Source organism: Delphinus delphis, chromosome 10 (genome assembly GCF_949987515.2).
Source record: "Delphinus delphis chromosome 10, mDelDel1.2, whole genome shotgun sequence".
NCBI classification, from domain to species: domain Eukaryota; kingdom Metazoa; phylum Chordata; class Mammalia; order Artiodactyla; family Delphinidae; genus Delphinus; species Delphinus delphis.
Window position 1 is genome coordinate 20,191,205 of NC_082692.2, and position 21,275 is coordinate 20,212,479.

Consider the following 21,275-nt stretch of genomic DNA (forward strand, 5'->3'; position numbering starts at 1 on the left):
TTGTGGAGGACAAAGGTAATTTGGGACAGGGACTTGCGATAGGCTCAGAGCCTAGGTGTGCCGAAAGTCGGCTATCTCGTTTTGTCTTCTGTGTCCTGTCCACTCTTCCCGGACACGCTGTCAGCTCCCTTTGTGTGACCTAAGGTTTAATGATGCATATCAGTGTAAAGTGTTCTGTTCAGGGGCGTTTTTGTTAGAACACCTCAAAGTACTATATTTAAAGAACTAAGTGGAAGCTACAGTGGTGGAATTTCAGGCAGTGTCTGGTTGGTATCCCTGTAATCTCATCCCAGGAACGTATGCTTCTATTTATTTATTTGTTTATTTATTTAAATTAGGAATTGTACTTAAAAGTTTTTATTTTATAGAACTGTAGTTGATGTACAGTGTTGTGTGAATTCCTGCTGTATAGCAAAATGATTCAGTTATACATATATATACGTTCTTTTTCATATTCTTTTCCATTATGGTTTATCACAGCATGTTGAATGTAGTTCCCTGTGCTATACAGTCTGGCCTTGTTTTTTATCCATTCTATATATAAGAGTTTGCATCTGCTAACCCCAAACTCCCAGTCCTTCCATCCTCCACGTCACCTCCCGTTTAGGAGCGTGTACATATAGAAGCAAGAAGAGAGCATTCTCTTTTCAGATCATTATAGAGACACGGGGCTAATTATTAAAGGGGTTTTGTACATGTAACTCTAAGGGTGTATATCTGTGTGGCCCAATATGGTAGCTGCAAATTTACATGGAGCTACTGAGCACTTGCAATGCGCTAGTCTGAATTGAGTTGCACTGTGAGTGTAAAATACATACCAGATTTCAGACTTACCATGAAGGAAAGAATGTAAAATGTCTCTAATAATTTTTGTATTGATTACATGTTTAAATGCTGCTATTTTGGATAATTAGATTAACTAAATTAAGTTGTTAATTTCATCTCTCTTTTTTTACTTAAAAAAATGTGGCCACAAGAAAATGTAAACTTACAGACATAACTCATGTTATGTTTCTACTGGATGGGGCAGCTGTAGATTCTGCTGTATTTGATGGCAAGGAAGGGTGAGCAGCCTGTTTTCTAGGCTGTGGTAAAGTCAAGTTCAAAGAACAAGTGTGGACAGAATGGAATGGTAAATTGTTTTCATAACTCTTGGCTTTAATAAAGTTTGTACTTCACTGATCACTGTAGTGTATTTGGTGCATTTAGTTGGATACCAAGTTGCTCTGTTGCTTGTTTAGCTGTACTGGCGGTGTGACACTGTTGGAAGTCAGAAAGATGCTCGTTGGAATTCAAGCTTCTCTACTATGTCCTTGAGTCAATTATTTAACCTCCTGAGCCTCAGAGCCCTGCCCTGAAAATTAGGGACATTGGTGATCCACCCTATTGTGTGAAAATTAGGGAAAATAATAAATGTAAAATGCCCAGTGTAATATTGAGGACACAGTACAGTAAATGATATTTATTTTTGTTTAAATTTATCATTCCTGGTAGTATGAAAAAAAGTCTCATTTTATCACTTCTGTGTGCTTAGAAGTAAGGCTGCCCCGCAAATCAGAAAAAGGCACTTTTTGCTTCTGTGATGTGACCGTGGATCCACCAGAAAACCTTTCTACGTGGATTTTTTTCTACTCACTCCTTCCGTGGCAAAGGTTTTTATTATAAGTGGATCAGTCTTTTCAGTTGTTGAGGTTCAGTATTTATCGAAACCCAGCAGTGGACTAAATGACAGATACTTTGTAGAAAGTATTGGACGCCTTGAATTTTGACAGAAGCTGGAGGCATCTGTCGTGGGTACGATAGAAAGCAACCTATATATTACTACATAAAAGATCCCAGATAACTGGACAAGTGAGGATGGGCGGAGCAACCAAAACCATGCCGTGGAGAACGCACCCCTGCTCTTCATCTGGTCCTCTCCCTTTGTGGTTGTCAGGCGCACACAGGAGTACTTTGTAGTTTTATGTTGTTTTCTTTTTTTTAGGTAAGGCTAAGTTTTCCACTTCCTCAAACTATTATTATGTGCCTTATGGAACTTATTAAACTTAGTGGAAGATGAATGTGTATAACCCTGGGGAGCATCTGCAGGTGTTAACTGCTAGAGAAACCCTGAATGGAAGCACAGGGTACCAGGAATAATTGGTAGCTGTGTGTGTGTGTGTTTTAATCCTTTCTCCTTTGATCATAAAAGAATCAGGACCCAGCAGATGGGAGTTTGGGACTCTGAAGGCTCATTGGTGGCCTGCTCACAGATAAAAATGCATAACTGGAAATTTTTTTTAATGCTTATCTATTTTCTCTTAAATCAATGAAAGGTACTGCATTAATCAATCATTTTCTGGCTCAAATCCATGTCTCTTGTGCTATAAAGGCAAGTCTTATATCTCTCACTTCTTTCCCCAGATTGGCTTTGCTTGGCAGTAACTTTTCACATGATAAATCGAACCCCTTCTTGCCAGGGTAGCTCTCTATTAGCTGTGGACGGGCTTGTTACATGCAAAGTACTCAGCTAGTACGTGTAGAAATGCTTTGTAACCTACAACTCCTTTATAACATATGTCTTGTTATTGACTGGACCATGGCTGCTGGCAAGGAAGTTTACTAGAAATCACCCACAGATTCCAGCCAACCCTCCTGCCGCCACCTCTTGGTAGGTGTGGATGGTGCTTTCGGGGTGGTCCTTCTGCTGTCCCGCCTGGATCTCAGCCAGTATCTCACGGCCATCAGGAGCCTGGCTTTACCCACCAACTCTAGGTTCTGGTTGTCCTGCTTAGAATATCACAGCTACTCTCTAACAGGGACTCCTCTGATTCCTGATAGGCAGACTCTCTTTCTGAATTCTTATTATATTAATTAGTATATCATCTTATAGCTGTACAATAACAATCGAAACTAACAACTGATTGCTTACTATTTGTCAAACACTCTCACTTGATCCTCTCAACAACCCTAGGGGGTAGATGTTGTTATTCTCTCCATTATACAGATGATAAAACTGAGGCACAGAGAGGCTAAATGACTTGTCCATTCTCAGGCTTGACTCGTCAGAACCCAGGCCTGTTGAAGAGTAGCTCCTGAGCTCTTAGCCATGCTCACTCTATGACTTCTGCTTAGATTGTTTTCCTTCTCTCCGGCCACTTGTCTAAGTATTTCGAGTCTTCAAAAGCAAGTTCTGCTCTGAAGCGACATTTTCATTACGGACTCCAGGCTACACTCTTATGTGCTTTTATCCCTCCTGATCTAGACCAAATGAAAGATGTCTTCCCTCTCTCTATGGTTTAAGTCCTTTACAGTATATTTTTTCCTGCTGATTATTTCTTGTGTATTAATCTTGACTTTTAAATTTTATTGTTAGTACTTCTAAGATGGGGGGGCACTTTGTTTCTCCTCAATTTTCCAAAAATACTTAGCATGGTGGTAAGTGAGCTCATTTGAAAACATTTAAGAAATAGGTATAGAGGGCTTCCCTGGTGGCGCAGTGGTTGAGAGTCCGCCTGCCGATGCAGGGGACATGGGTTCATACCCTGGTCTGGGAAGATCCCATATGCCGCGGAGCGGCTGGGCCCGTGAGCCATGGCCGCTGAGCCTGCGCGTCCGGAGCCTGTGCTCCGCAACAGGAGAGGCCACAACAGTGAGAGGCCTGCATACCGCAAAAAAAAAAAAAAAAAAGAAATAGGTATAGAGCCTCTGCGGCAGGCTCTGTTGGTTGCCTGACTGCCCCGTTCATCACTCCCTTGTTCATCTTAGCCTATGGAATGGTGATTAGCGTAAGAGTGGTTCTTAACCCGGGGTGATTGTACCCTCCGGGGGACATTTGGCAGTGTCTGGAGACATTTTTGATGGTCACAACTGGGGTTGGGGTGCTAGTTGCATGTGTGGGTAGAGGCCAGGACTGCAGGTAAACATCCTGTAATGCACAGGCTGGTCCTCCACAAGAGAGAGTTATCTGGCCCCAAATGTTGGTAGGGCTGAGGCTGGGAAACCCTGGCCTAGAGAGAGCCATGTGATACATTCTGGCCAACTAAATACAAGTGAAAGTCCGCTGGGGCTTTCTGTGAAAGTTTTGCTTTTCTGGGACAGGAGCTATCCGTTCCTGTTTTCAGCTTCCTCTGCCTTCCACGTGGGCTTGAGCCTAGAGGCAGGGCATCCATCTTATGCCCAAGAGGTAACAAGAAGATAAAAGTCGACACATCTCCAGAACTTTTGCATCTTGTCTGCTGAGTATGCTTCACAGTGACGTAGGGTGAGACACGTCTTTATATGTTTGTTCATTTACCGCTTGCCCTGCTGCTTGTCCCCCTTCTACAAAATGCTCCTACTGAGGCTTTTAGTCCAGAAAAGATGCTCTTCTGGCCAGACTTTCCTCCCTGTAAAGACTGCTGAGCCAGCCATTCAGTGAATTTGCCCAAGTTGTTGTATTGTCTTTACAAACTTGCTACCCGTGAATCTAGGTAGAGGTAGGGTTTGAAAAACCAGAGATTTGGTTTAACGAGAGGGAATGTTTGGGGCAGCAAGTATAAACCTCACCAAATACTTCAGCTGAAAATATTCTCTGAGTTGAGCACAAGGTCCCAGCATGGAAAGATGTACAGGGTTGTTTTTCCTGGCTCTTCTCCCTCTCCACTATCCCATATGGTAGCTCCCCTAGTTCTTAATGCCCCCTGGCAACCATGCCCTTGTCTTGCTGGGCCTGAATCACAGGTGTTGGGTGCTGTTTAATTTTGAGTTAATTGGCCTTATTGCTGTTAGGCTCTTGTGTGGTTTCTTGAATTCATGAATTAGTCATTAAGTTGTGTTTACGAGGCAGGCACCCTGGCAATCTGTGGTCTGTCCAGCTGACCCTCTTTTAGAAGGATGCTGTTTGTGCAGCCTTTAGTAAACAATGGTGGGAAAAACAGAATTCTCTTTGGGGACCCTTTAACTGCAGCCTTTTCTTCCACCTCTTACCTTTGCAGGGGGTTTTGTGCCTTACTTGAGAATTTTAGTGGGCTTTTCTATCAGGGTGGGATGGGAGCTGTGTTCTGAGACGTAACAGAGACTTTTGTATTATTTTTGTAGCCACCTGTAAGGGTTGAGGAAAGTCCGTTATTAGATGAATTTTCCCCAGGAGGACTCACCTCTAGAATAAATGAAATTAAATTAGATAACTGGGATTTCCTTCTTGGGGCAGTTGTTGTCAGGTTCTGTTTCTTTTTTTAATACAATTGAGAAAGCACTTGAAATTTCAGAGTCACAAATATGTGTCACAAAACTCAACACAGTCTGAAAGCACATAGATATTTATGGTTTATTATTCTAATTAATGTTTAGTAAGCCTTGACAAGCTGTCATTTACTGTCTATCCTGGGTAGGGGTAAATTTCCCAGCTCAGGGTAAACAACCTGTAATTATGTGGTTAATGAGATAAGAAGCTCTAACTATTTTCTTAAGTTGAAGTGCCTTTCTAACAAGTAGCTGGTGAATGAAATGAAGGCACAAGAATTTCAACCTTACTCCCTGGGGGTGGACTAATGTGGTGTGGTGGGCACGTTGTCTTTGATGGTATGTTGTGAATGCTTCAGATTTCTAGGTGTGATCATCTCAGAGTTTGAAATCACACACTTTATGATTTATGCGAGGGCAGGGTGAATCTAGTTAGTTAATTGAGTGGGGTTGTAAGCTTTTAACCCCTCAACTTGGACCAACTTGTCTTATTCACTGGTTTTGTTTATACAAGGAGTAACCAACAGTGCCTTACATGCACTTAAAAAAAAAAGCTTTCTGGTAATAAAAATTAATATTGGTTTAAAATAAAACTTAACCAATTCAATGCATGGACCGACCATTTCTGAACTAGATTATGAACACAACTTATGCTGTTGCTGTGTCTTGGCTGTTGGCTTAAAAACATCAGCAGAAAGTGTCGTATTGGTTGTAATTTTTCTTCCGTGAAATAAGAGATGGGTTTCATTTCTGGGTGAAGCATTGTAATTGTCTTGTACTTTCATTTCTGGTTAGATTAGATAGACAGTAGAAACAAAGAGGGAATATGAAGGTAGGAGAGGTATTACTTTAATGTGATATGTAGAAAAAATATACAGGGTTTTCTATTTTCTGGGGGTTAGAGCACATGCTAGAGATTAAAAAGAAGTAAAAGTTAGGAAATTAATCAAATAACACATTACCTATAAACATTACAATATTTGTAAAGCATATCAAAGGCTGTATAAAGTTGGGACATTCAGAGCCAATCTGTATGCCTCAGTGATAGTTGGGTCATACGGAGTCATTATTATAAGGAAGTGATGTATCTCTGAAGGAGGTATAAGTAGTCTCTAGCTGCTTATATGAGAAGCCATAGATTGTTTAAGGCCGGTCCCCTAGCAAACAGTGGCAATGTGTACCATGCATTTCTGAGAAGTAAAGCCAGGAAATGTACAGCAAAACAACGGAACTTAGTATATAAGCAATTTAAGAAATATGACATGAGGAGGGTCCAGCGATCTGAGCAGCAATCGTGTTAGCCACATGCAATTCATGTATACTGACGTTGTGCTTAGAAATCTCTTAGGATAGCAGTTTTATTATGTGGCCACTGTGACCAAGAATACTGATCGTTTCACCCAGTTTGGGACGCTAACTGTGAATGTATAATCATGCTAAGTTTGATTTGTGTTCTCTGCTGGGTGTGCATTAATTATTGGGACCATGGTTTGTCCTTTTCTGCCAGGGTGCACAGAAAAGGCTTCTTGAGTGCCTTAAAGGGAAGGCTCCCTCCTGCTGGGCAGAGGTCTATGAAGGCCGCTGGGGCTAAGACTCTCCCATACTGGCCAGAAAGGGAAGCCGGAAAGACTTGGACTCGCTGATTTTTGCTGACACCATTCAGTCCTGCTGCTGGAAGCCTTTAATGAGCTGGTGTTTCAGAACCGCGTGGCAGGGCAGGCTGCTTTCTCAGACACACACAGCTCTGACGGCTGGCTTCCCTTAGCTCACCGAAGCTCTTTCTGCCTGGCCGGGAGGATCTCCTGGCTGACTTGCCACTGGACCCAGGAAGGCAAGAGCATCAGCCATTAGGCTGGCCCAGTGCTTAAGATAAACGTGAAGATACTTAGCGGAGCAAGACCTGGAGGCAGGCACACAGCCTCTCCTCAGTGGCAGCGTTTCAGGCATGTGGGTTTGTGTTTGGAATTGGAGAGGAGGTGCTCTGATGATCCAGCAGGCTTTGAGCTCCAGTGGCATAGTAATTTTTTTTTTTTTCCTGTTGCTGGGATTGCCTTCCGTTGACTATGGAAGCAGAGGAATCGCAAGGGGAATCATTTCCTGTGAGTGCCCTAATGTGCACAGTGGGGGAACCAGGAAGCCCACCTGGAGGCTCTAGCTCATTTCTGAAGCCCTGAGTCTGGCTCTTCCCTTAGGGTTATTTGGGCCAGTTGTTACTGTGTTTCCCACTGTGCAAATGGAAGGTTTGGCCAAGTCTTGCTGAATGGTTTAGTCTTTTACAAAAACAAAAGCACTTAAAAAATTTTTTTTGTTTTAGATTTTTAATCTTTTTTTTTTGGTCATGTGGTGTGGCATGCGGAATCTTACTAGTTCCCCTACCAGGGACTGAACCCGTGCCCCCTTCATTGGGAGTGCCAGGAAAGTCCCAGCACTTTTTTTTTTTTTTGCCATACGCGGGCCTCTCACTGTTGTGGCCTCTCCTGTTGCGGAGCACAGGCTCCGGACGTGCAGGCTCAGCGGCCATGGCTCACGGGACCAGCCGCTCCGCGGCATGTGGGATCTTCCTGGACCGGGGCACGAACCCGTGTCCCCTGCATCGGCATGCGGACTCTCAACCACTGCGCCACCAGGGAAGCCCTTTTTTTTTTTTTTAATGAGAAAAGTTTAGCTTGTTTTTGAACCTGGCTTTATTGACCTAAATGAGGTTAGGCAGGTTAAAGGATAAAAGGGAGTGCTTTTGCTGCAGGTAGGCAGGGCCTGTCACTTTGCAGGTGCATCAGTGTCCGAATGGGAGCCTCCAGATAAGATATGAGTCAGCCTCCTGGAGAGATGAGGGGAGCAGAGTGCCCCAGTACAGTCATTGTTCATTGTCCTCCCACTTACATTATTTTAATATGATTTTTTAAAAAAATTATTTATTTTTGGTTGCATTGGGTCTTTGTTGCTGTGCATGGGATTTCTCTAGTTGCAGTGAGCGGGGGCTACCCTTGGTTACGGTGCATGGGCTTCTCATTGCGGTGGCTTCTCTCGTTGTGGAGCACGGGCTCTAGGTGCGCGGGCTTCAGTAGTTGTGGCACATGGGCTCAATAGTTGTGGCTCGCAGGCTCTAGAGCGCAGGCTCAGTAGTTGTGACACATGGGCTTAGTTGCTCCACGGCATGTGGGATCTTCCCGGACCAGGGCTCGAACCCATGTCCCCTGCATTGGCAGGCGGGTTCTTAACCATTGCACCACCAGGGAAGCCCGCACTTAATTATTTTAAAAAGTGCACAGCATTTAAAATTCTATTAATAGAATACTGGATTAGGGATAGAGTACCTAGGCTTTCCCTCCTTCCATCAGTGTTAAAAGGAATTTAGGAAAATCACTATTTCCTGTGTTCATGAATGGGGGAGGGAAAGAAACAGACCACTTTTCTCCCTTTGAAATCGGAAAAGAACATCTTGCTGCAAGGAGAGTATAAAAGATACCTGAGCTCCTTGTAAGAAACCTTTCATGGACTATTAGGGCGTTTCAGTTAGTCGGCAGGCAGATTTAGAAATTTTCTGTTGACTTTCTTATCTCCAATTTGTTGAGTTTGTGGGGCTGGAGTTCTGGAAGCTCATTGGGATCTCTGCTAAACCATAGATACTTTGTTGTTGTTGTCATGTCAATTTCAGCTCAATTACAAGAAAACATTTTTTTAACCAAAATACTTAATATTTTCGCCATAGTATTTTCTGGGCCAAGAAGAGGAGAAGGCTGAGACAGTCAAGGCAAAAGCTGCTCAAATTATTGTAACCAAGGGGAGAGATGCGGTCCTGTGATGCTGCAGGGGAGGACCACAGAGAAGGCAGAGTGGAGGGCCAGATTGACATCTGTCAGTTGACATCTTAGTTCATTTGAACTGGAACGATTAGACCTGGCCTTATTCATACTGAGAAATGGATGTGTGTGATAGCCGTATTCCTGTGATGTGGGGATTATTCACTGTGATGGAATGTCTAAACCATTGCTCAGTTCTCCACAGCAGCCTTGAAAACCAGGAATGCTTGCGAAGCTAGGTTCTGCCGGTTAAATTGATATTCTATCTGAAACCCATTTTGTTTTCAGACATGTTGGAAATGTTCCTAAAATGCATGAGTGTGCCTTGGAGGGGAATGCTCAGTGAATTCACTTTATTATCCTTTGGTGATACATTTTTCTGGTACATCAGGGGTTCATGATAAATTCTTCTTTTCCAAATCTTTACATAGAAGATGTGTATAATTTAGTTAATTTCCAAGTGCATATTCCTCAAGTGCTTTGTGTATTTTTTTTTTTTTTTTTTTGCGGTACGTGGGCCTCTCACTGCTGTGGCCTCTCCCGTTGCGGAGCACAGGCTTCGGACGTGCAGGCTCAGCGGCCATGGCTCACGGGCCCAGCCGCTCCGCAGCATGTGGGATCTTCCTGGACCGGGGCACAAACCGGTGTCCCCTGCATCGGCAGGCGGACTCTCAACCACTGCGCCACCAGGGAAGCCCGCTTTGTGTATTTTTTAAAGAGCCTGAATGTTCGTTTCTTATTCATTCTTCTGATGAATTTCATTCTTTTAAAATTATTCTCATTAATTCCTTTTAATTTTCCAGTTGGTTTATGGTTCTTCAAGTTGAGTATGGGTTATTTCTATAAATGGAAATGTGTCATTGTAAACCAGTGTCTCTGGCCTTGAGGTACCTGTGAATTAAATGGAGCTTGTTTTTGATACTGTCTGCCTCCCTTTTCTCTTTCTTCTTCTGCCCCTCCCTAGGATTCAGGGTCTTCACCTTTCTCTTGCCCTCATCCAAGCCTGATCTCAGAAAACTCTCTGACATTCGAAATTCATTTAAGCTAAAGTCATCTTCATGAAATGACAAATTTAACTCATTCCCTCTCCCAGGAATAATCACAGTTACAGCTTTTTCCCTTATTTTTGGTATGCAAGGCCCTATATCTTGCTAATCGAATTTCAGGACCTAGAGTTTTGAGTACAGATGTTTTTAGTCTTGAGCTTATTCCTTATAATCATACCATGTGGTAAAGTGCTGTTTTAGTTGTGAGTAGCTGCCACTCAGGAGGAGACAAGTTTCTGAGAAATGTTCAGAAACTTCTAGAAAGGAGCACTTTTGTTTTCTCAACTGAGACTTAAAAAACAAACAACAACAGCAACATCAGGAAATGCTGCTTCTCCTATGCCTAAAGTTGTCATCCTGGAAATTGTACCTGCATTGTATCTATCTAATTCAGCAAACGTTTATTGATGACCAATTGCATGCAGTTAAAACTACTGTGCTAGCTATAGAAAAACCATCCATTTCTCTTCTAAAGTACATAGAGGGTGAAGAAATTTGGTAGTGAGTAGCTGACCGATGTAGAATGATTTTTAAATTTCTAGGCCTTGGGAGTATTTCTCAGGATGCCAGTAGGTATAATAAAATGGTTTTGTGAACAAGTAAATTTGGAAAAAGCTGAGTTAAATGAAGGGGATTCCTGCCCCTCGCCCCCACTAGAGCTCTCAGAGGGGGAAAATGTATGCAGTATTTCCCAAATTTACTTGACCGTGATTTTAAAATTTTGCATTATCATTATTGAATTATTAGTCCCTGAGGGGGACTGGTGTTCCTTGGTTGGAGAATAGTTTGGAACATGTTGCTCTGGACCATGAAAGTACTTTTTCTCTCTCTTTTTAGAGAGCTCTTTTTTATTAGTGTGTATGTGTTTATTACTCCCAGACAGAAAAAAGGTTCTTTAAATAGTGTGGTAAGTGGATTCCTGTCAGTAAGTTTCTCCATTGGTTATATAAAGAGGATGTGTATTTCACTTGGATATTGGTGAGGTTTTGGAGGGCTGGGGTCCGAAGATGGTGGTGGTGATAACCTCTGTGGCATGAACCCCCACATGGTGTGCTCACTCAGGGATGGCGCTCAGCATTTCTTCTGGAATCTGAAGCCGGAAGTAGGAACTTGCAGTTCTGGTTTGTAGGTGACAGATAACTTGCCCAATATGCCACTTAGAGAGTGTTCATGACATGCCAGCCACTGTTTTTTTTAAGGTGATGAGATTTTTTTTTTTTTTTTTAAAGAAGACAGAATTTACTAGAGGGAAGGTTCGCTGCCAGAACAGCGGGCCGACCTCCTAGTAGTCTGGGAGAGCCGAGCCCGAGATTTTTTTTTAAAACACTTATTTGAGATAATTATAGATTCGTATGTAGTTGTAAGAAAGGATAGAGACCCTGTATCCTTGCATCCATTTCCTCAAGTGGTAACATATTGCATAACCGTGTTACAGCTTCACAATCCAGAAATTAACATTGATACAATCATCAATCTTATTTAGATTTCCAAGGGTTTACATGCACGTGTGTGTGTGTGTGTGTGTGTGTGGAGTTCTATGCAGTTTTATCACGTGTGACAATTCACGTGACCGCCATAGTCAAGATACCGAGCAGCTCCATTCCAAGGATCCCTCGTGGTCCCCTTCTATAATCATAGCCAACTTTCTCTCTATCCCCTGCCCTCAGCCCCGACAACCACTCAGTCTGTTCTCCTCTGTAATTTTGTCATTTCACGCATGCTCTATAAATAGAATCACACAATAATAACCTTTGGCGATTGGCCTTTCTCCACGCTGTCCCTTTTCATGCACCGCTTCCAATCTTTGCAACCATCTAGCACTGTACAGATTATGAATCCTCTCCCCCAGATGAGGAAGTGAAGCCTCGAAAAGGTGAAGTGGCACAGCCACGGCCACACAGCTAGTGGAGCACAGAGGGGGCCCAGGTGTGCCTGACTCTTAGTCCTGGGGCCTCTCACTCTGCCCTTGACCTTACTCTGGACTCGGGATTCACAGTCTGTTCTTTTACGTACTCAGTTCTCCTTTTCCTTTCCCTGTATTCAAAATTAGACTTCTTGGCTTTTTTTCTTTTTTAAAAAATTGTAACTTTTAAGAAAGCAAATTGGATCACATTATTATTTTGGAAGTGCAGAGATGGGTACTTTTTTCCCTCCAGCTCTGCTTTGAGCTTATTACCATTTTTGGAGATTTTTTTGCTGACCTCTCACTACCTTGACACCGGAGCACAAAGGAGGAGGATGTTGTGGTGTTAGGGGATAAAGGTAGAGATTCCTGCACGCCTTTCCTTGAATCCATATATAGGCATCTTTGACTTACAGCATATCTGAGTGCTGTACTAGCTTTGGTTGCTGTGGTACTAAACATATTCCCAGGGCCCTTGGGACTTAAGTCACTGCAAACAAGAAGCTGTCAGTGCATGCAGGGATGGGGGAAAGCAAAACACATACATTTCTATGAATCAGTCGTGTCAAAGGCTATATATATTTAAGAGAAAACTCCAGAACTGTAAACAGTGAAGCCTTTTGAAATCTCTATGTGGGATACAGTCTTTAACAAGATTATGGAATAGTTAGCCAATTCTAGATTTTTGTTGATCACTGAACCCAGCAGGCACGCTGCTCTTTCAGGGCCTTTGAACTAGCTGCTCCCTCTGCCTGGAAAGTTATTTTCCAGGACTCCACCTGGCTTGGCTCCTTCCCTAAACCTTCTTCAAGTCTCTGAACAATGTTACCTTTTCCCTGTAGTCTTCCCTGATATTTAAAGTTATAACGCCCCCACCCCATTCTCCTTACTTGCTTTATTTTTCTCCGTCACACTTTGATCACCATCTAACATGCCCTATGTCTTATTTATGTGACTGTATTGTTTTCCCCCGGTAGAACATGAGCCTCCAAAAGGCAGGAGTTTTTGCCTATTTCATCCCTTGCTGTGTCCCCAGCATCTTAGAATAGTGCGTGGCAAATAGTAGATAATGGATATTATTCAAATAAATGTTTTCAAGAGTAAAGATTTGTTTGAACTAAGTTGTAGGACACAATAGAATAATCATGTCTGCACAGGTCAGCTCCTGGTAAAGATGCTCATTTAAAAATGTTGAGTCAGTTTACTACAAGTGTATACTTTTCTTGCCTATGCAGAAAATGTTCCTAGCAGTGACTTTTCTGTTGGAAAATGATCGACTTTGGGGGAACTCTTTCAGATGTAAAGGAAATTAACCAGGCGATCTAGATAATTGAACCTTGCAAACTGTCCTAGAAATGTTTACCCTTCTGCCAGATTGAAGCATGACTTCAGTGTTTGCATAACCACCTGTGTAATTACTCACATCAACATTCCAGCATGTATTTGGTGAGCTACACTCTGCAATTTTGCAATGAAAGTATTCGCACATGTTGGCTGCTACTGTGTAAATTGGTCTCCCTCATACGTTCTGTTAGCTTGTGTCACTGTTTTGATCTGGGGGGTGTGGCCCAGTGCTATAGAGCATTTACTTTCTGGGTGAAAGGAGAATCCATGATGGAAGTAAATTATTGGTTTAAATTTTTCTTTGGGGGCTGTTTTTGTTAGTGCAAAGAATGGAAAAAGATGTAAGTATGGCTCTCGGGATACTTTATGTAATATATGCTCTGGTTGAAAAAATACAGTGTTGTCTATACAACAGCATTGTAGGGTAGGGTGGAATTGGAAGCGTCCGGGCTGGATGAAGGTCTGGTTTCCCTGGGACTGCTTGAGTGGTTTGGGAGCGAGGTTTGGAGGGTGGCAGCAGCTGAGGAGCAGGAAGGGGGTGTGTTGTAGCTGGAAAAGGCCTCCTAAGGGAGAGCTAGCACCCCCTCTCCCACTGGTGCCTGCAGGACTTCCAGCTCTCTGTGGTGTGGCTGTGTGGGTGCTTCCTGTTACTTGGCCCTATATGAGTTAAGAATGCCTGGAGAAAACAGAAACACTAATTCGAAAAGACACATGCACCCCAACGTTCATAGCAGCATTACTGACAGTTGCCAAGATATGGAAGCAACTTAAGTGCCCATCAACAGATGAATGGATAAAGAAGATGTAGTATATATACCCAATGGAACATTACTCAGCCATAAAAAAGACTGAAATAATGCCATTTGCAGCAACACGGATGGACCTAGAGATTATCATACTAAGTGAAGTAAGTCAGATAGAGAAAGACAAATACCGTATGTTTTCACTTATATCTGAAATCTAAAAAACAAAACAGAAACAGACTCGCCGGTACAAAACTAGTGGTTGCCAGAGGGGAGAAGTGTGGGGAGAGGGGCAAGATGGGGGAAGGGGATTAAGAGGTCTAAAATAAATAAGTTACAGGGACGTAATGTACAGCACAGGGAGCATAGTCAATATTTTATAATAACTTTGTATGAAATATAATCTATAAAAATATTGAATTACTATGTTGCGCACCTGAAACTAATATAATACTGCGAGTCAACTATACTTTAATTAAAGAAGAAAAGTGCCAGGAGGAGACAGCTTGGAGAGGGAAGAGTTAAGGGAGAATGTGAAGACAGCGAGAAAGTAATTCATTGTTTTGAGACAGGCCCCACGTGTGAACACTTGGCTCCCAAACAGCTCACGCTTCCCTTCATTATCCACAGACACCCCCAAACCACCTTTCATGTACTGGATTCTGACTTTTCCATGTCAGCTGAACGTTAAAGAAAATTCTGTGTACAGCTGTGAGGGAAGTGCGGCGAGTTCAGTCATTCAGTATGCTGAAAGCAAAGAATCCTGACGTTCATTCGAGCTGACTGGAACACCTTCTCTTTGTTAGTAAAGTTACTACTAAATTTAAATAACTAATAGAGGTCAGACACCCCTTAATTAATTTCTGAGCCTAGTCAGCTAGCTGTCCTTTTCCCAAGGGAAATAAGCTCAGTTGCGTTAACTTAAATCCCACTTTTCCCATTTCTTGAAATCATTTCCATTACCCTGCCCTAGAAAAAGTAGGCGGCTGCAGAAAGAAGGTTGAGACAGAACTATAAAGCCATTTGCATTAAATGAGCTTACTACATCGCTCTTTGAGCTCCTTGAGCAGACAGGTAACACCTCCTCATAAGCACCAGATACATACAGATCAAGGTTTTTCCAATGAAACTGAAGGTGGGCAGTCAGTTTGGGGAGACAAAGCAGACATGAGAATCTCACAGAACACCCAGTGCAAAATGACCTGGCATAACCAACAGCACAAGAACTATCTGATAATCTGTGAATCTTCCCACTGAAGTGTGTGTGAATTGGGCCGTCTTTACTCTTAAGCCCTCTCTCTGCCCGCCCTTCAGAAATGGCGCAGATGTCTAGATGTGGAATTCATGAGACTTCTGCATGTCTGCAACCTTACCTCACGTGTATGTCATTGTCCCTTGTCCCAGGCTCATGTTTCTCCATCCAAATTTTGAATCAGCCAAAATGCTTGTATGGACCAATATGTCCTTTAGAACGGTACAGTTATTGATTTACAGTAAGGAATTATAAGGAAGCGTTCTTTTAGGAGGGTTTTGGTTTTTTGCCATTTTAGCAAGAAAAATTTCATATGGTCCTATTTGCCAGTCATTTTGGCTGAGTTTTAAAAACCTTTACATGATTGGATTACACATTCTATCTTTGCTCTAATGGGTGAGTTCAAGTTAGTCAAGTTTATCTGAATTTTTAGGAGGCTCTTCTTAGGCTCAAATGACTAAGTCTGGTGTCCATACGGGGCCTTTGTTAAAGGCTGGTTTTAAATACTGGGTGGATCTGTCTTGGACCCTGTTCTAGGGAACTCTTCTTGTAAGTCCCAGATGGGAGAGCTCACTATAAGCTGGCTTTACCCGTAAGTCTGGCCCTGGGCGTAGATGCCATTAGAGCAACGCTTAGTGTCTTGGGTTTTAGTTTTATTCTTAATCCGTGGATCCTACTTGCAGTCTACCTAACAGTTGAGTGTAATGCTGTATTTTGATTTTTTTTCCCAAGTTATTTCAGAAATTACCACAGCTGCTTCTCAGATACTCAGATGCTTAAGACTCCTGTTTCCATGCTGCTCAGCTGCTGCGGTTTTATTAACACCACAGCTGTCTGGGTGTAGCTTCTACCCTCACCCCATCCCATCTGCCACCTCTCACTACTTCCTCACTTGCTACGCTTCAAGGTGGCAAACTCCCAAATAAGCTTCTGACTTCTCACCCTTATGGGCCTTAGGTTCATAGTAGCTTCTTTCACTGGGAGCACTTCCTTCAGGTGGGACCGTACCCTGGGGTACTGCTGCCTCTCCAGGGCCTGCTTTGTATGGTAAGTGTTGATTCTTCCCCTTCCTTGACTTGGAAACTTTTGCAAGGAAACTGAAAGATGCTTTCAGATTAAGCAGCTGTGGCTCCCCCCGCCCCATCCACTTGTTTTTAAAGCTCAAAATCTTATTGGAAAATAGGAGGGTTGCAGTCAAGGTTTCATCCATCTCTGAAGGATGTCGCTTACCTTGGATACCCTTCTTCCTAAAGGTGTTTCCAGTCTTGGCCTGTTTCCATATGGGTAGCGTCCACAGGGGGCTGGTTTTCCTTGCCACCTCTTTTGAAGCTTATCAGACTGTCTCTCCAGTGCTCACCCAGCAAGCTGTATAGTAAGCAGAAAAACAAGCCCATTAAACTAAGAATCCAACGCTGAGTTTCTCTGTCCCCGCCAACCTCAGTAGAAAACAGTGACAAAGTATGTATGCAATATAATTACATGATGCATATAATTAAACACTTGAAACCAGCATGATAGGGGACCTTCTTAATGCTTTTCTAAGTATGGAATTTTCATTTCAGAATGGGGAGCTGGATGCCTGCGTTTTATTTAATCCCTCATCTCACTGGGAGTAGGAGGGAACAGGTAAAGGAGAGGAGAGTCTTCATTTTGACCACAGCTCCAAGGTTCCGTAAGAGTCATTTTGCTACCCGTAGAGTAGACTGGAACAGACCTACTCTCCTGTAACTGTGTTTATTTTTGAGGGTGTGTAGTCTGATGAGCTCAGTGGTCAAAGATAAAGCCACGCATCGCCTGGCTGTTCAAAAGAAGCGTGGAAAGTAATTGTAAACTGTTCGTGTGATATGCTTGCTCATAGGAGTGAAAAATAGGGATATTCGGTATTTTGTACCATCCCAATGGAGTCTTGTAGTCACTCTGTGTGGGATGGTAGAGCACTAGGAGATTTGTCTGCCTCAAAGCTCTCCCACTCTGTGGGCTGTTCTAAGTAAGAAGTGGAAAGACCAAAGGGTAGCTAGGGGTTGAACTAGAGTTTTGGTCTACGAAGTAAGTTTCATTGAGTACCTTCTGGGTGAGAGTTAGAGTATCATTTAAGGACATTGGCCTTGGAATCACAGACCCCAGTCAGAATCCTGGCTCAGCCACTTTCTAGCTGTGTGGCCTCCGGCAAATTTACCGTTTTTGTCTTAGCTTCCTCACCTATGAAACTGGAAAATGGTGGTAATGCCTACTCATAGGATTATTCTGAGAACTAAACAAGATGACGCACACAGAGCATTCAGCGCGGGGCCTGACTCACTGAGGGCTGTTTGTTGTTAGTGTCACTGCTGACTTACGTATGGAAAAAATACATAATGCGAGCCCGGTGAGGGCATGAGACACATGTATACTTTTAGGAAAGAGAGAGGGACTGCCAGCCTGCTGTGATGTGGATGGGAGAGACTTTATGGAGGGGCCGGGATTGGGGCCGCCGTGTTGTACAACTCCGGGAGCAACCTTCACACTATCGTCTTTGTGAATGGGTCCCTCTGACTGCTACAGGTGCACTGGTTGGGATTTTGAATGGGACCATGAAGGATAATAGGTGGCATTTGGATGGATGGAAGAGGGATGAGGGTATACTTGGTAGGAATAAACAAGGCTCTTTCAGAGGAAGGTGAGGCCTCCCAGCTGGCAGGAGAGCTGTTTGCACTGAGGATGAGTAGGCAGGCTTTGAGGCTCCAGGTGGTTCCGGGAATTTGCTGCTTTCCAGTTACAGAAAGCTGGGTGGAGTGAACCTTCTGGTGTAATGGATACAGGTCAGGGGGAAATGCGTGTGTTCTCTTCCCACTGTCTTCACTGAGAATTCCTTGTGTATGGCTAGGATTGCATATTCCCCAAAAGGCACTTTGCTGTGATAGCCTTTTAGTCTGGATAAGCCGACGTATCCAAACAAAACACTCCCTTATTTTCTCTACAATTAAAAAATTTTTTCTTTACCATTACTCAGACCTCTTTCTCTTAAATACCACATTTGCTCCATCTGTGAAGAGATGAAGGTGTTGTGTGCCTTGTCCCCTGCTTTAGTTGGTACAGTCTTAAATTTCTTCTTAACTTCTCTATGCAGTTTTTCCTTTCCTCTTCTTACCTCTATGAAGTTTATTCTGCTCTCTATGGGCTCTCAAAGGCTTTAAGAAAACCATGGCATAAGTTAGGTGGCAAGAAAAAAATTTCCTTATCATTAGACTTCTGTTTTTTTTGTTTTCTTTTTTTTCTTCGACGCATGTCTTTGGTAGATTTCAATTTTGAGGATATAATAAAACCATAGTGGCCAGAAGTAAATAGTATATTCAATTAACTTGCAAATAACTTTAGCTCAGTAAACCTTCCAGCTATTTTAAACGACACAGTTTTATTGGATATTAAGTATTACATGATGCCGTAAAGCAGGGTCAGCAAACTTTTCCTACAGAGGGCCAGATAACAAATATTTTAGGCTTGCAGGTCAATCCTCTGTGGCAAGTCCTCAGCTCTGCCTTTGTAGTATGAAAGCAGCTATGGACAACAGATAAATAGTTGCATATAGCTTTTTGCAATAAAACTTTATTTATAAAAATAGATAGCAGACTGCTTCAGAGAGTCAAATTTGGTCCACTAACCCTGCCCTAAAGGAAAGAGATTTTGTTGGATTGGAAAGGTAAGTGGCAAATTAAAAGTAGGCAAATAACATTTTCAGAAAATTAATTCCACCAAAAGCTTGAAAAAAATTTTCTCCTATTGTTTGGATTAAACTTCATGTTCAATAATGAGTTTGTGAATAAACCCCAAACATCTTTATCTATAGTTTTTTTTTTTAAATCTAGGATCTAAGGTTCAAAACAAGCCTCTCTTTATTAAGCAACCATTTATTGTTTTCTTTGTACCAGACACTGTGTAGGTCATTGGAAGTTCACAAATAATTTAGGCACAGACCTTTCCTCTAGGGAGCCACAGTCTAGACAGTGCATCGTTGTTGCCAAATGAGGGCCCATGCCTTGGACCACATCAAATTTACGGCTCAGTGTACCGAGGAACCTGCATCGAAAAAGAGACTTTTTTGGGGGGGGGGCACTCATCTTTTCTTTCTCTGTTGTATATCCACTTGGGACTTCTGTATTTTTGTTTCTCTTTATTTGCGTGTTGTTAGAAAAGTCTGCTCAAAGAATTTACAAGTGGTGAAAATATTTATTTTAGTACTTGGTTGCCAACACTCTCAGTCTTGATAATTCAAGAGGTTGTGTGTTTTCCTGCCCTTTGTAGTTTTAACTTAGTCACCTTACATCATTTTGTGAATTTTTGTCAGCTCTCCCCATCAAATTATAGACCAGCCCCACCAGATTGCAGAGGGTAATATGCTAATAGTATCGAAATACACAGGTGTAGAGAATTGTCCTGTGTCTAGTCACCTTTCCAGAGTGTTCTTTGGACCTGAGCCGTTCTGGCCTCTGCAGACTGGGTGGAGTTGTTGGGCAGTTCATGAAGGAGAAGGCTCTAAAGTCCAAGTGGGTGTGGAATGTGAGTTCTCCGACCCCAAGTGGCGTGGCCCATTGAGCACTGTGGGTTGGCGCAATTGGACAGGTATCCGTGATTCTGATAGCGGAGGACCTTGGGAGCCAGGCTGAAATTTACGTGTGATGGAATGGAGGACAGATAGAACGTTGTTCCCGAAGTAGGAGTATGGCATGAGGAGGTGATTCCCTTTCGAGGGATTGTTCCTTTTATCAACAAAATGCAAGGGAGTTGGAGAGAGAGGGAGCAGACTCGGCTTCAAGATGAGAAAGATCTGGGCTCAGGTGACTTTGGAAAAGGCTTTGGAAGAAAGAGGCTTTCATTTCTTTTTACTTTACATATTATAAAAAATATCCCAAAGATGTGCTTTAGTAGAGTTTATTGAGGTGAGAGGAAGCAGTTGGGGTTGAGGGAAGAACATTTAAAGAATAGAAATAAAAAGATACATTTTTACAAATACAGTTGGCAGAATATGTCAGTGATGAAGACACAATGAGGGAGTGAATATAAAAATATGTAACTGGCAGCGGTTTATATATTCCTCTATAAAAAATACAGAGGAAAAGCCTTTTTTGTTTTGATGAAATAGTGGCTTGCTTTGAAGTAGAGGGAAATTCTACTTTGCCCTTTGCGGTCATGAAGGGTCAGCTGGTGGGAATAAGATGGGCTCAGATGGTGGTATTTGAGGGTGCCTAGGACTGTCTGTGTAAGGTTTTAAACATATATAGATGTAGAAGAAAAGCATCACGCCTATCTGAAGTATTTTAGAAATGGAAAACAAAAATAATATATTGCAAAGGCACAATTTCCACAAATATATAACAATTCATAGAGAAGAGTATGATCTGCTTCTGGTGACATTAATCGAGTCACTCTATACCAGGTGGGATGAAATCTAAATTTAAATCTATTGTTAGTATTTTGGCATTTTTTTCCCTTCAACGGGATAATCACTTTCTTACTTTTTAGTGTCCCAATTACCTTGGAATTAAAGTCCTGAGATAGAAAACTGTGAGTTATAGATTCAAAAACTTACTATGGAAAATGTCTTGAGAACAAATTATTACCGGAAGTTTTAAATATCTGCAAAAAGAGAATAGCATAATGAACCTCCCATCCATTTTCTGTTTTGAAGATACAGAAATTCAGAATGATTGTTTTCAAGAAGTGAATACCGATTGTCCCCTGTGTTCTATCTGGGGACAAAGCCTGAAGCGCAGGAGCATGACACGGTGGGACCTTCCCTAGCCCAGCTCAGATGCAGCAAAAACACTCTAGTTTTTTGTCTGTTTTTGCCGACGTTGATGCTCAGGTCCCCCTGTGGCCAGCAGCACTCAGCATCTGTGCCAAAGGTGATGCCTCAATTGAGACACTAACCAAAAACTTCTGGCCAGCGTTCTGGTTCTAGCTAAAGCTAGACTAACTAAACTCTGCAGTGCCAGCCCAGTCAGTGCACAC

The 21,275-nt window shown here is 42.5% G+C and overlaps 1 protein-coding gene and 1 long non-coding RNA gene across 2 annotated transcripts in view; one reads left to right on the top strand and one right to left on the bottom strand.

Moving 5' to 3' along the window:
* The window catches only part of CARMIL1 (capping protein regulator and myosin 1 linker 1), a 321,444-nt gene that overhangs the window by 61,485 nt on the left and 238,684 nt on the right, over positions 1–21,275 (top strand). The gene's annotated exons all lie outside the window — the stretch shown is intronic.
* Positions 1–21,275, bottom strand: part of LOC132432776 (uncharacterized) — a 58,327-nt gene that overhangs the window by 19,275 nt on the left and 17,777 nt on the right. Inside the window, exon 2 of the long non-coding RNA XR_009520978.1 lies at positions 16,521–16,655. This is a non-coding gene — a long non-coding RNA (uncharacterized lncRNA). The remainder of the gene's footprint in view (positions 1–16,520; positions 16,656–21,275) is intronic.